The following is an 11,933-nucleotide window of genomic DNA, read 5'->3' as shown; positions in this document are numbered from 1 at the left end:
AGAGGAGGAAGCAGGGCTTCCCTGTGTACCGAAACCTGGACGTCCACGCAGAAGACACCTCGCGGTTCCTGCAGGAAGCACCAGCCGAGCCGGACACTCAAACCCAGCTATGGCAAGCCATTAGTGCCAAAATTCGCCACTTTTCTAACGCGTTTGATTAAGAAATGGCGTAAAAAACGCCGTTTAATTTTTCAAAACGCCGAGAAAAACGGCGTTCTGTTTCGACAAACGCCGTTTTTTCCGACTCTCACATGGCGCCCTGAACGCACCATCCGAGTGACGTAAAAAGCGGCGTTCAAAGACAGACGGAAACGCCGTTTTTTCCGCCACTCGGCAGAAAACGCCGTTCAAAGATGCATAAAAACGGCGTTTTTTACGGCGTTCTGTGCCAGCTGTAACGGCGTTTAAAACGGCGTTTTATTGAAATTATGCAGGGCACTCCCCATGGTTCCCTCATCCAATTACTTTCAACTCATTTCACCCAATCAAAGAAGACGAAGTGCAGACCACACTAATGCATCACCGATTCACCTTGCTGCTGAGTGATTGCCTATTCGGTACCAGTGCTTGTCACAGTATTGACTTGTATTATAATCCCACTATGCATTTTGATGTGTTTAAGGCATGATCAAGCAAACAAACGACAGAATGCTTTTTCTGAAACCTTAACTGTGGTACCTGTTATGGCAGCTAACAGGTAATGAGCAGAGCTAGCTCTGCTAATTTCTGAGCTTCTTTCTTATTTTCCTCTTTACTTCTCTTAACCTTTAACTTATGTCTTAGCAATCAGATTCTGCCGTCATGCATTACCGCTCCGTGCTAGTTATGTTGACTTTTCTCTTCTTTTGTCTTCTCTTTTTTCACCCGTATTTAGACACTCGGCGCATGGCTCCTTTGTTTACGTTAGGGATCAGCTGTTAGCGCTGCGCCCTGCAGCTGCGCTACCGGCAGACGGTAGCGTCCCCAGTGAGGGAAGAGACGGGGGTGATGTCTCCCGAGAAGGACACCTTACACACCATCTCTCCTTCCTGTAATCACTGTAAACGTGAGATCGCTCCCTGATATGATTGAGGAGCTAATGACGCTAACCCGGTCACAGTGGCAGTACCCCGACACTGCCCGGTACTCCCTCTGTGAGTAGGCTGCCCGGCTTCCAGCTGCTGCGGCCGGACAAGACGAGAGACAGCGGTGAGAGGAAAGGAGGGGGACTGGGCAGTGTTTGTTAAAGACGGTTGTGGTATCCCTGGGCACATTGCTGTGAAAGAACAACTCTGCAACAGAGACATTGAGCTATTAGCCATTAGCATCCGTGGAGGCAGCCTGTGACTCTCTGTGGTCCGCAGACGCAATCTCCGAGAGCTCTTCTTCTAATATCAGGGGACTTTAATCATGTCTCGCTGGACTCCACACTGACCACCTTCACCCAGTATGTGACCTGCCCCACCGTAGGCAATAAAACATTGTACTTAATGTATGCCAATGAAAAAGTGGCATACAGTTCATCACCTCCCCCTGCCCAGGGAAGATCTGATCGTAATTAGTGCGCCTTGTCCCTGTGTGCAGCACTTAGTGTGCACGGAGCCACCAATCACCCACGCAGTGCCGAGATGGTCCGCGGAAGGCATATGAATAAATAATAAAAGCAAATAAATGACAGAATGCTTTTTCTGAAACAAACGGAGACCTTAACTTTTATCAAAATACCGTTTTACTCAGTTTAAAGTAATACCACTGTATAATAGCCTTCAAATTTAATAATGTTAACAGTATCTCAGGAATATTTTTGCCCCATCAACATGCATTAAAATTAGATATGCAGTTTTGAATCAGACCTGTATGTACGTTTTCTGAAAAGTGATGTAAATAAATAATCTCAAAAACATGAAATAATTGTTTCCCATGTAAACTGGAGTTGTCCTTGTCAATGTCATCAGAGTACTCTGGATGTCTTACATGAATTTGAAACAGAGAGTGGCACATGACAGCGTTGCACATAACATAACTAGTTTACCTGTATGACATAAAGTAATTAAAATAAAAAAGAATCCATGTAACTTGGTTATGGCTTCTTTCTGGTAACTGTAGATACAAATCGGCTGCAGTGTGGATTATCTTGACAAAAGTATAAGATACTGAACCCGCTGATATGATGTGGTGGAGGAATACAAATACCTGGACACCCACATTTATACATTTGCTGAACTGGAAGATCAAAACAGAGGCTGTACACAAGCAGTGGATGGGCAGGCTTTTTTTTGTGAGCAAGCTTGTGTGTGCACCAAAATGTTAATGACAGGTGTTCTGTCAGTTCAGGTGAGTGCAGTGCACTTTGATGTGTTCTTCTTGGATCAGGAGAGCAAGCTCTGTGATTGGCCGCGCTTCGGAAGCTGTGGTGGAGAGGAAGTGAGTGAACAAACTGCCATGCATCATGGATATTCCTCTCAGTCCACCTCATCAGGCACCTCTCTAAAAGTGTGACTCTGGTCTGTTGCCCCAAAGGATACAGGAAATGCACTGATTTCCAGGACAGAATCGTGTCTGTTTAATGCTCCATGATGATAACTTTCCTATGAGCGTTTGAAGATCACTGACATCATGGCTTTTAGCCTCATTGTTTCTGCAAAGAGATTTCTCCAGTCACTGAATCTTTTGATAAAATATATTTTTATGCCTCTAGAGGATGGAATATTTTAAGTCTACAACAAACAAAAGAAACAACGTCTATTTATAGATGACCAGAGATCAAAGCTGCGATCATCCAAAGAGCCTCTTTCACAGTGGTAAATCCCTACAGGTCACCATAAAAAAAAGCCATTGATTTGTAGTTGAGCGTTAAATTGCATTGCAACTGAGCGGGTATAAAGTACCGGAGAAAATAGATTGAATGTTCTTTTGTTATGACTGATTTCTGGTCTAGTTACAGTTCACCAGCTTTAATAAAATCATGTCTACTTGCAATTTATGTGTAGTTGACCGGAAAATTAAAGCAGCGATCACTTGGACTATTCCTAGCACCCCCCCTCACAGTGGTACATCCCTTCAGGTAGCCATTCACAAGTCTTGTACAGTAGAGCGGGACATTACATTTACTCTCAGCGGAATTCACTGGAGAAGGCATATAAGTTCATGCACTGCACTGGCCTGCACCACGATTATTATAAGGTAAGAATGAATTTTCTTCTATTCCTTATTTTCAGTACAGTAAAAAGTTCGTTAATATAAAGAAACAAAGAACTCATACTTTTGTTATATTCCGTTACAGAGCTAGCCTAACGCTTCGATGCTTTGTTTAGCCTTGCCGTCGCCTCGGCCACCATTGACCCAGACTGTCGCTCTGTGGTTGCTTTTTTTGCATAGTACTAAAAAAAAAGTAAATCTGTGATATATGGTAGGTAAACGTAAAGGTAACTATATAAATGTGTTCAATGACTTTGTTGCTTTTGATGATTGGAGAGCACCCGCTTCAATTCGCAAACGAAAACTTTAGACTCGATGGCTCACGCGGCATGCCCACGTGACTTTACGTCGCATGCTCAATTATGTGGCTCTAATATTAGAGCCACGTATTAATATTAATATTAGATTTAACTCTACAGCCGAGTAATTATCCCAAGAGCCTTTTTCTAGTAAACGGGATTAACAGACTGTCAAACCATGAAGTCATAGTGCAACACCAAGTTGCAATTTCAGTAAACTCATCTGAATTAGATCGTGACAGATGTTCCGAATTTTCAGCTTTTGATGTCCACCCTGATAAGCACGCATGTGCCTTTTAAATGCATGTATAGTTCTATCTACAATACCAGGATTTAGTAATACAGTGGTGTATACAAAGAGCCAAATGAGACTGTTAAGCTATCAGTAAACCCGACACTGCAGACTGAAAGACAAACCCCATGAACTGAAAACTGACCTTAAATATGAGTGCGGCAAATCCGCAGTGAAGAGAGATAATAATATTGATTATTTTAAAAAGTTCCAAGAATCCAAAACTAACGCACAGGAAGCCACAAGGTAGACAAACAAAGTGTACAACTTGAAACAGAACAACAGAGTAAGGAGCTGAGGAAAGCTGAGGGCTTAAATACTTGCGCAAGTTGATTAGGGAGAGAGGACGCAGCTGGGAGAAACAAGACACAGGTGAGTTGAATCAAACAAGTATGACCAGTGGAAGCAAAAGCAAGTGCACAAAAGACTAGACGTCAACAATATAAAGCAGTAACCAACTAAAGATAGGACACAGAAATGCAGACTTTGCACTAGGAACACAGAATGGCAGGAGAACACCCTCAAAGAGTAAAGAACAGTATATGCAGAAAATAAAGAATAAAGTTAAAAGACAGCGTGGTCTTCAAGAACCCAGAGTACAATACAAAAATGTTGTTTTATTCAATTGAACAAAACAATGTAGACCATGTTCATTTTTTAATAAGTTGGAAAAAATAAAACTAATGACAGCATTTAAAATAAAAAAAGATGAATAACATAGATGGGAACATTTGACAATGGAATTGTAACATTATCAAAACTGATTTTTCAGATATGCAGAGTAGAAGATATGGATATTCAAATTTTTAACTTGGGTGTGTGTTTGAAATATGAAAATATTGGTTGACATCGTTGACATACTGTTATTAAAGACAGGAATATGTATGAAGAGTAGATTCAAAAGCTCTATTAACAGAACTATAACCTGTTAGAATCTGACATTTATTTCAGATGTATTCTGTAACCGTTCACAGTCTCAATACTGTGACAGAGTGTTTCCAAAAGTGCTCAGTCACAATTTTCAGAAGACTAACATGGAATTTTGATTTATTTAAATATATAAACCTGTTGAAAGTAATAATTTAAATTTTTGTCTTTGTAGGATCACAGTAATGTTTAGATTTCTAATACAGTCCAAGTTTGTCCACGAAAAAACACCAGCAAGCAGGGTATGTCCTACAACTATCGTATCACTGTAATCGAACTCTCTTCCTTAAACAACAAGAAACATGAAGTGTACTCAGGAGCAGATTCGAGCGCAGGCTCAGAGTGAAGTTAACAGAAAACGTTCTTTACATCATAACCATCATCATCATCATCATTTATATAGCACTTTAAAAACACACCTGGTAGACCAAAGTGCTGTACAATAGAAATAGAAATATAGTAATAAAATAGAAAAAACAGACAAGTATGTGTATGTGACGCAAAAGGTAAATTAAAAACAAGGCTAGAATGCGTGAATGTTAACTTTGAGTTCTACAACTAGGAGCAAAATGCTATGAACATGGACTACGGTAGTTCATACTAGAGGGAACAGTAACATGATCTGTGGCTGCCGGAGCTTGGCAAGTGAAACAGTGGTGTGAGAGTTGATGGTGGAGCGGCACTGTGGGACCCATTTTTGTATTGTTACCTTATGTGTGCCGCTACGGGTCACCTTTTGTGTTTTTACGTATGGTGTGTTTATGGAAATGTATTGAAGATAAACGTAACTCAAGCCAGGTGTTTTTGGTCAGAACAAGCAGTTTGTAAACTCTGCGCTGTTATGATAAATGACATTGAATAAAGAGAAGCAAATAAAACTGATGAATACAAAAACAATCTTAACCGTACAAGACAAGTATAGATTGAGTTGGGCTGTTACAAGTTTAATTCATAACAGTTACATTGCCTCACCCCTGCCATCAAACCCTTCAGTGGCTTCAAGTGTAGGCGTAGCCTCTACAGGCACTGCAGCAGAAGGAAAGCAGAGTCAGGAGGGTCTTGGAAGAAGTTCAGAAAAGATCCAAATAGGCAGTCTGAACAGTCTTACTTGTTTGCAGGTGGAGTAATGCACGAATGGATAAAAAAGAGTGAGCTGTTGAGGAGCAAATGGAGATCCGTGTCCAGGGGAGTGATGCTATTGCGAGTGTGAAAGGTTGTCCAGGAAGTAACTAAGAAGACATGAACAGAGAGGTAAGTACAAGAGCTATGAGCAACGTGAGGCCAATAACTGACATTGGTTAACAGATAATATGGCAAAGACTGGTTGTGAACGGTGGTCTTAAATACAGCTGGCTTGATTTGTCTCAGGTGGTGATCCTCAGAGGACCGATGAAGTAGAGCAGCCAGCACCCCAAGTAGAGCAGGCACTGTGGAAAAATAGTTGTGACTCAACTAGACCATTACAAAGTATGGCCTGGAGGATTTCATCTCAAGGTGCAAGAACATTCTTAATGACTGTACACGGCGGCTGCTGATGGACGATGTTGGGCCAGATGTGCTACAGTTAGCGTTAAGGAGGTATGATCAAAGCAAGATCGAAAACATTTAACATTTAAAATGTTTAAGGGGAATATGGCCTGAAAATATAACATGAATTAAGAAGTAATTTTTGATATCTTTGAGGTTGGAGACTATGCAGAGAAGCCTTCAGTGGGCAAGAGGAAGACTGATCAATGTAACTGCAGCAGATCAACTTCTGCGTGACTTGGCTGAATTGATTCAGGAGGTCGAACTGTCTACTCAGCATGGCCAACAAGGTAAGCACATATTGTGTCGAGTCCTTGACTCACCAACAGTGTGAAATAAATTATGACTCTGTCTTAACCTATTTTCCAAATATTTACCTATTTACCTGATATATTTACCTGATATATGGGGTGCCTTACCTATTTACCAAACGCTTATATATTTTCAGGCTGTTTTGGATACCAGGCACCAGTGGTTTTCAACAGAGGTAGAGGTAGATCCCTTTACCTTATCACTCGGGAACAGCTTTCATTCCTGAAGTCATGTGGATTCACTGCACCTCAGATGGCTGATATTTTGAATGTTTCACTTCGTACAATTCGAAGACGTCTGCGGTCAGTGACTTTTGAAACCAGTGTGACTTTCATTTCTTTGTGACACACACTCACTGTTTATTCAAATTAAATGGTATTGTGAAATTGTAAACATTAGTATATTTGAATGTGCACCACTAGTCAAGTAATGAAGTGTGCTGTTATGGTAGTGATAAATTACTCATGTTTTTTTGTCTGATTTCAGACAGTATCATTTCACCCGTGCATCAATGTATGCGGAACTGACTGACAGTGCCTTGGATGAACATGTGCAGGACATTGTTGCTGGCAATGAACAAATTGGTCCTGAGGCTGTCAGAGCCTCCCTGCGAGTACGTGGACTACGTGTACAGCGAAGGAGGGGTCGAGCAAGCATGTTACAGATAAATCCTGGAGCAGCTGCCCTTAGAGCAGTTTTGCGGAGACCAGAACGAAGAACATATCAGGTTGCAGGTCCAAACTCATTGTGGCACATTGATGGAAATCACAAGCTGATACGGTAACCAACCACACTGATTTGTTGAACACCTATTTTGACCAAAGTGAAATTCAGCATTACATCAAATATAATTGTTGAACAATAAGACACCTCCAATAGAGCCAGGCCCTGGGATGGGCAGTCCTCTAACACAACTGGTTATGTTTAAAGGGAAAGATGAGAGAACACAGACAGCGCAAGCAACATACAGAGAAAAATTCAAACTTGACATGTAATAGTCCCATGTAAATCAAATAAGAGTGTGTTTTCCATTGTTTCAATAACAAAGCAGAATAATATTTTTCTTCTTATGGACCACGGTTTTAGGTGGAGGATAGTCATTCATGGGCTATTGATGGATACAGTCGTCTTGTGGTCTTCCTTCATGCCTCAAACAACAACCGTAGCAGTACCGTTTTATCAAGTTTCATCAGAGCCGTGGTATCCTATGGTGTACCCTCGAGGGTCCGGACAGACAGAGGAGGGGAAAACAATGCTGTCTGCCTGATGATGAACATTTTCAGAGGCTTTGATCGTGGAAGTGCCCTAAGAGGAAGGAGTACCCATAATCAGAGAATTGAGAGGCTCTGGGGTGATCTGTGGCGAGGAATGACCAATGTCTACTGTGATTTATTTCACCACCTGGAGGAGGAAGGCATCATAGACATTGACAATGAAATGCACCTTTGGGCTCTCCATTACATCTATCTCCCAAGGATCAACAGAGATTTGAAAGACTTCACTCAACAGTGGAACAATCATGGCTTGCGGACAGAGAGACACTTGAGCCCATTACAGATTTTTGTCCGAGGCAGCCTCCAGCAACAGGGCCGAGCCTCAACTGCCATGCAGGACATCTTTCAGACTAGAGCAGCTGCTGCTGCTGGGACTATTGGTGGGACAGCTGATGGTAGTGTGACAGCCACTGAGAGTGAGACGACTGCTGCTCAGGGCTTAGGTACTGATTCTGGTGGTGGTGCTCATGGTACAGATGAGCTGGGATTGCTGGTCGACTGGCCTGAGAGGATTACTGTGCCAGACATTGAATTTACTCTGGACGGACCGATGATGGAGCAAGTGGTAGAACTATTTAATCCACTAACTGGCACCAGAGGGAGTCATGGTATTGAACTCATCTCTGGCTTAATATACTTTCTGGACTCGACATATCATTGAGACAGTTCAATTATTGACTGAAACATAATAGCAGCAAGTGGAAAGACTTCAAAATATCTAGGTGACTGGATACATATAATGTGAAAAGTTATAATACGTGTTTACTATGTACCACTGAGTAGTGGAGATACAAGAACGAGCTGTGTGACACTGACAATAAAAATGATGAGTGATTTTTAAAGTGTATAAGATGGAAGTTGTGAAATGGAAAGTATACATCTGAAGCTGAATCTCGATAAAGTCAACTTGATTAATCTAAAAGTTACAGCTGTTGATATTGATAAATACAACTATAAAGCAGTGACAGTAAATAATTAAAAATAAAAAACTGTATAGTAGGTCTTGAAGTGGCTCAGTATAGTGTAGTAGATATAAAGTGGTTTAGCGTGTGTTTGATGTTGTGACAGTTCACAGCGAGCACATTATGTTTTGCTTTGTACAGATTATGCTTTGTACAAACATAGTTCTGAAAATACTGGACTCCAGTGTAAAATGTGAATAAAAAAAGAGCAAGCACTGATTTGCAAATGTGAAAGGCAAAGTTTGTTCACAGTAGAACATAGAAAACATGTCAAGTGTTTACACTGAGACTATGTCGTTAAAAATAAGTCCATTTTAATTTGATGGCAGCAATATGTTTCAAAACAGTTGGGATGGGGCAAGAGAAGGCTGGAAAAAGTGGTACTAAAAAGAAACAGCTGCAGGGATATTTTAAAAGTAACAGGTCAGTTACATGATTAGATATTAAAAGCATCTTAGAGAAGCAGAGTTGCTCTGGAGGAAATATGGGCAGAGGTTGATCAATCTGCAAAAAAACTCCATTAACAAATTGTGCAACAATTTCAGAATAATGTTCCCAAGTGTAAAGTTGTAAAGACTTAAAATATTCCATCCTCTAGAGGCATAAAAATATATTTTATCAAAAGATTCAGTGACTGGAGAAATCTCTTTGCAGAAACAATGAGGCTAAAAGCCACGATGTCAGTGGTCTTCAAACGCTCATAGGAAAGTTATCATCATGGAGCATTAAACAGACACGATTCTGTCCTGGAAATCAGTGCATTTCCTGTATCCTTTGGGGCAACAGACCAGAGTCACACTTTTAGAGAGGTGCCTGATGAGGTGGACTGAGAGGAATATCCATGATGCATGGCAGTTTGTTCACTCACTTCCTCTCCACCACAGCTTCCGAAGCGCGGCCAATCACAGAGCTTGCTCTCCTGATCCAAGAAGAACACATCAAAGTGCACTGCACTCACCTGAACTGACAGAACACCTGTCATTAACATTTTGGTGCACACACAAGCTTGCTCACAAAAAAAGCCTGCCCATCCACTGCTTGTGTACAGCCTCTGTTTTGATCTTCCAGTTCAGCAAATGTATAAATGTGGGTGTCCAGGTATTTGTATTCCTCCACCACATCATATCAGCGGGTTCAGTATCTTATACTTTTGTCAAGATAATCCACACTGCAGCCGATTTGTATCTACAGTTACCAGAAAGAAGCCATAACCAAGTTACATGGATTCTTTTTTATTTTAATTACTTTATGTCATACAGGTAAACTAGTTATGTTATGTGCAACGCTGTCATGTGCCACTCTCTGTTTCAAATTCATGTAAGACATCCAGAGTACTCTGATGACATTGACAAGGACAACTCCAGTTTACATGGGAAACAATTATTTCATGTTTTTGAGATTATTTATTTACATCACTTTTCAGAAAACGTACATACAGGTCTGATTCAAAACTGCATATCTAATTTTAATGCATGTTGATGGGGCAAAAATATTCCTGAGATACTGTTAACATTATTAAATTTGAAGGCTATTATACAGTGGTATTACTTTAAACTGAGTAAAACGGTATTTTGATAAAAGTTAAGGTCTCCGTTTGTTTCAGAAAAAGCATTCTGTCATTTATTTGCTTTTATTATTTATTCATATGCCTTCCGCGGACCATCTCGGCACTGCGTGGGTGATTGGTGGCTCCGTGCACACTAAGTGCTGCACACAGGGACAAGGCGCACTAATTACGATCAGATCTTCCCTGGGCAGGGGGAGGTGATGAACTGTATGCCACTTTTTCATTGGCATACATTAAGTACAATGTTTTATTGCCTACGGTGGGGCAGGTCACATACTGGGTGAAGGTGGTCAGTGTGGAGTCCAGCGAGACATGATTAAAGTCCCCTGATATTAGAAGAAGAGCTCTCGGAGATTGCGTCTGCGGACCACAGAGAGTCACAGGCTGCCTCCACGGATGCTAATGGCTAATAGCTCAATGTCTCTGTTGCAGAGTTGTTCTTTCACAGCAATGTGCCCAGGGATACCACAACCGTCTTTAACAAACACTGCCCAGTCCCCCTCCTTTCCTCTCACCGCTGTCTCTCGTCTTGTCCGGCCGCAGCAGCTGGAAGCCGGGCAGCCTACTCACAGAGGGAGTACCGGGCAGTGTCGGGGTACTGCCACTGTGACCGGGTTAGCGTCATTAGCTCCTCAATCATATCAGGGAGCGATCTCACGTTTACAGTGATTACAGGAAGGAGAGATGGTGTGTAAGGTGTCCTTCTCGGGAGACATCACCCCCGTCTCTTCCCTCACTGGGGACGCTACCGTCTGCCGGTAGCGCAGCTGCAGGGCGCAGCGCTAACAGCTGATCCCTAACGTAAACAAAGGAGCCATGCGCCGAGTGTCTAAATACGGGTGAAAAAAGAGAAGACAAAAGAAGAGAAAAGTCAACATAACTAGCACGGAGCGGTAATGCATGACGGCAGAATCTGATTGCTAAGACATAAGTTAAAGGTTAAGAGAAGTAAAGAGGAAAATAAGAAAGAAGCTCAGAAATTAGCAGAGCTAGCTCTGCTCATTACCTGTTAGCTGCCATAACAGGTACCACAGTTAAGGTTTCAGAAAAAGCATTCTGTCGTTTGTTTGCTTGATCATGCCTTAAACACATCAAAATGCATAGTGGGATTATAATACAAGTCAATACTGTGACAAGCACTGGTACCGAATAGGCAATCACTCAGCAGCAAGGTGAATCGGTGATGCATTAGTGTGGTCTGCACTTCGTCTTCTTTGATTGGGTGAAATGAGTTGAAAGTAATTGGATGAGGGAACCATGGGGAGTGCCCTGCATAATTTCAATAAAACGCCGTTTTAAACGCCGTTACAGCTGGCACAGAACGCCGTAAAAAACGCCGTTTTTATGCATCTTTGAACGGCGTTTTCTGCCGAGTGGCGGAAAAAACGGCGTTTCCGTCTGTCTTTGAACGCCGCTTTTTACGTCACTCGGATGGTGCGTTCAGGGCGCCATGTGAGAGTCGGAAAAAACGGCGTTTGTCGAAACAGAACGCCGTTTTTCTCGGCGTTTTGAAAAATTAAACGGCGTTTTTTACGCCATTTCTTAATCAAACGCGTTAGAAAAGTGGCGAATTTTGGCACTAATGGCTTGCCATAC

General features: G+C 41.8%; 1 protein-coding gene and 3 long non-coding RNA genes across 6 annotated transcripts in view; 1 reads left to right on the top strand and 3 right to left on the bottom strand.

Annotated features, from left to right (window-relative positions):
* The window catches only part of LOC102082737 (extracellular matrix protein FRAS1), a 473,764-nt gene that overhangs the window by 313,609 nt on the left and 148,222 nt on the right, over nucleotides 1–11,933 (bottom strand). The gene's annotated exons all lie outside the window — the stretch shown is intronic.
* On the top strand, nucleotides 118–7,050 carry LOC109203485 (uncharacterized). 2 transcript variants are annotated; one of them, XR_003221505.1, is made up of 7 exons: nucleotides 118–697; nucleotides 875–3,162; nucleotides 5,814–5,946; nucleotides 6,064–6,273; nucleotides 6,379–6,512; nucleotides 6,671–6,836; nucleotides 7,021–7,050. It is a non-coding gene; the product is annotated as an uncharacterized LOC109203485 (long non-coding RNA). The 2 variants fall into 2 exon arrangements; XR_003221504.1 differs by having other exon boundaries at nucleotides 137–3,162.
* Nucleotides 5,517–5,926, bottom strand: LOC112847749 (uncharacterized). The gene is made up of 2 exons (XR_003221509.1): nucleotides 5,804–5,926; nucleotides 5,517–5,721 (listed from the first exon to the last, which is right to left on the bottom strand). It is a non-coding gene; the product is annotated as an uncharacterized LOC112847749 (long non-coding RNA).
* On the bottom strand, nucleotides 10,031–11,924 carry LOC112847746 (uncharacterized). The gene is made up of 2 exons (XR_003221506.1): nucleotides 11,344–11,924; nucleotides 10,031–11,166 (listed from the first exon to the last, which is right to left on the bottom strand). It is a non-coding gene; the product is annotated as an uncharacterized LOC112847746 (long non-coding RNA).

The sequence above is a fragment of the Oreochromis niloticus genome, linkage group LG9 (genome assembly GCF_001858045.2).
Source record: "Oreochromis niloticus isolate F11D_XX linkage group LG9, O_niloticus_UMD_NMBU, whole genome shotgun sequence".
Lineage (NCBI taxonomy): Eukaryota > Metazoa > Chordata > Actinopteri > Cichliformes > Cichlidae > Oreochromis > Oreochromis niloticus.
This window is presented reverse-complemented; position numbering and strand designations above follow the sequence as displayed.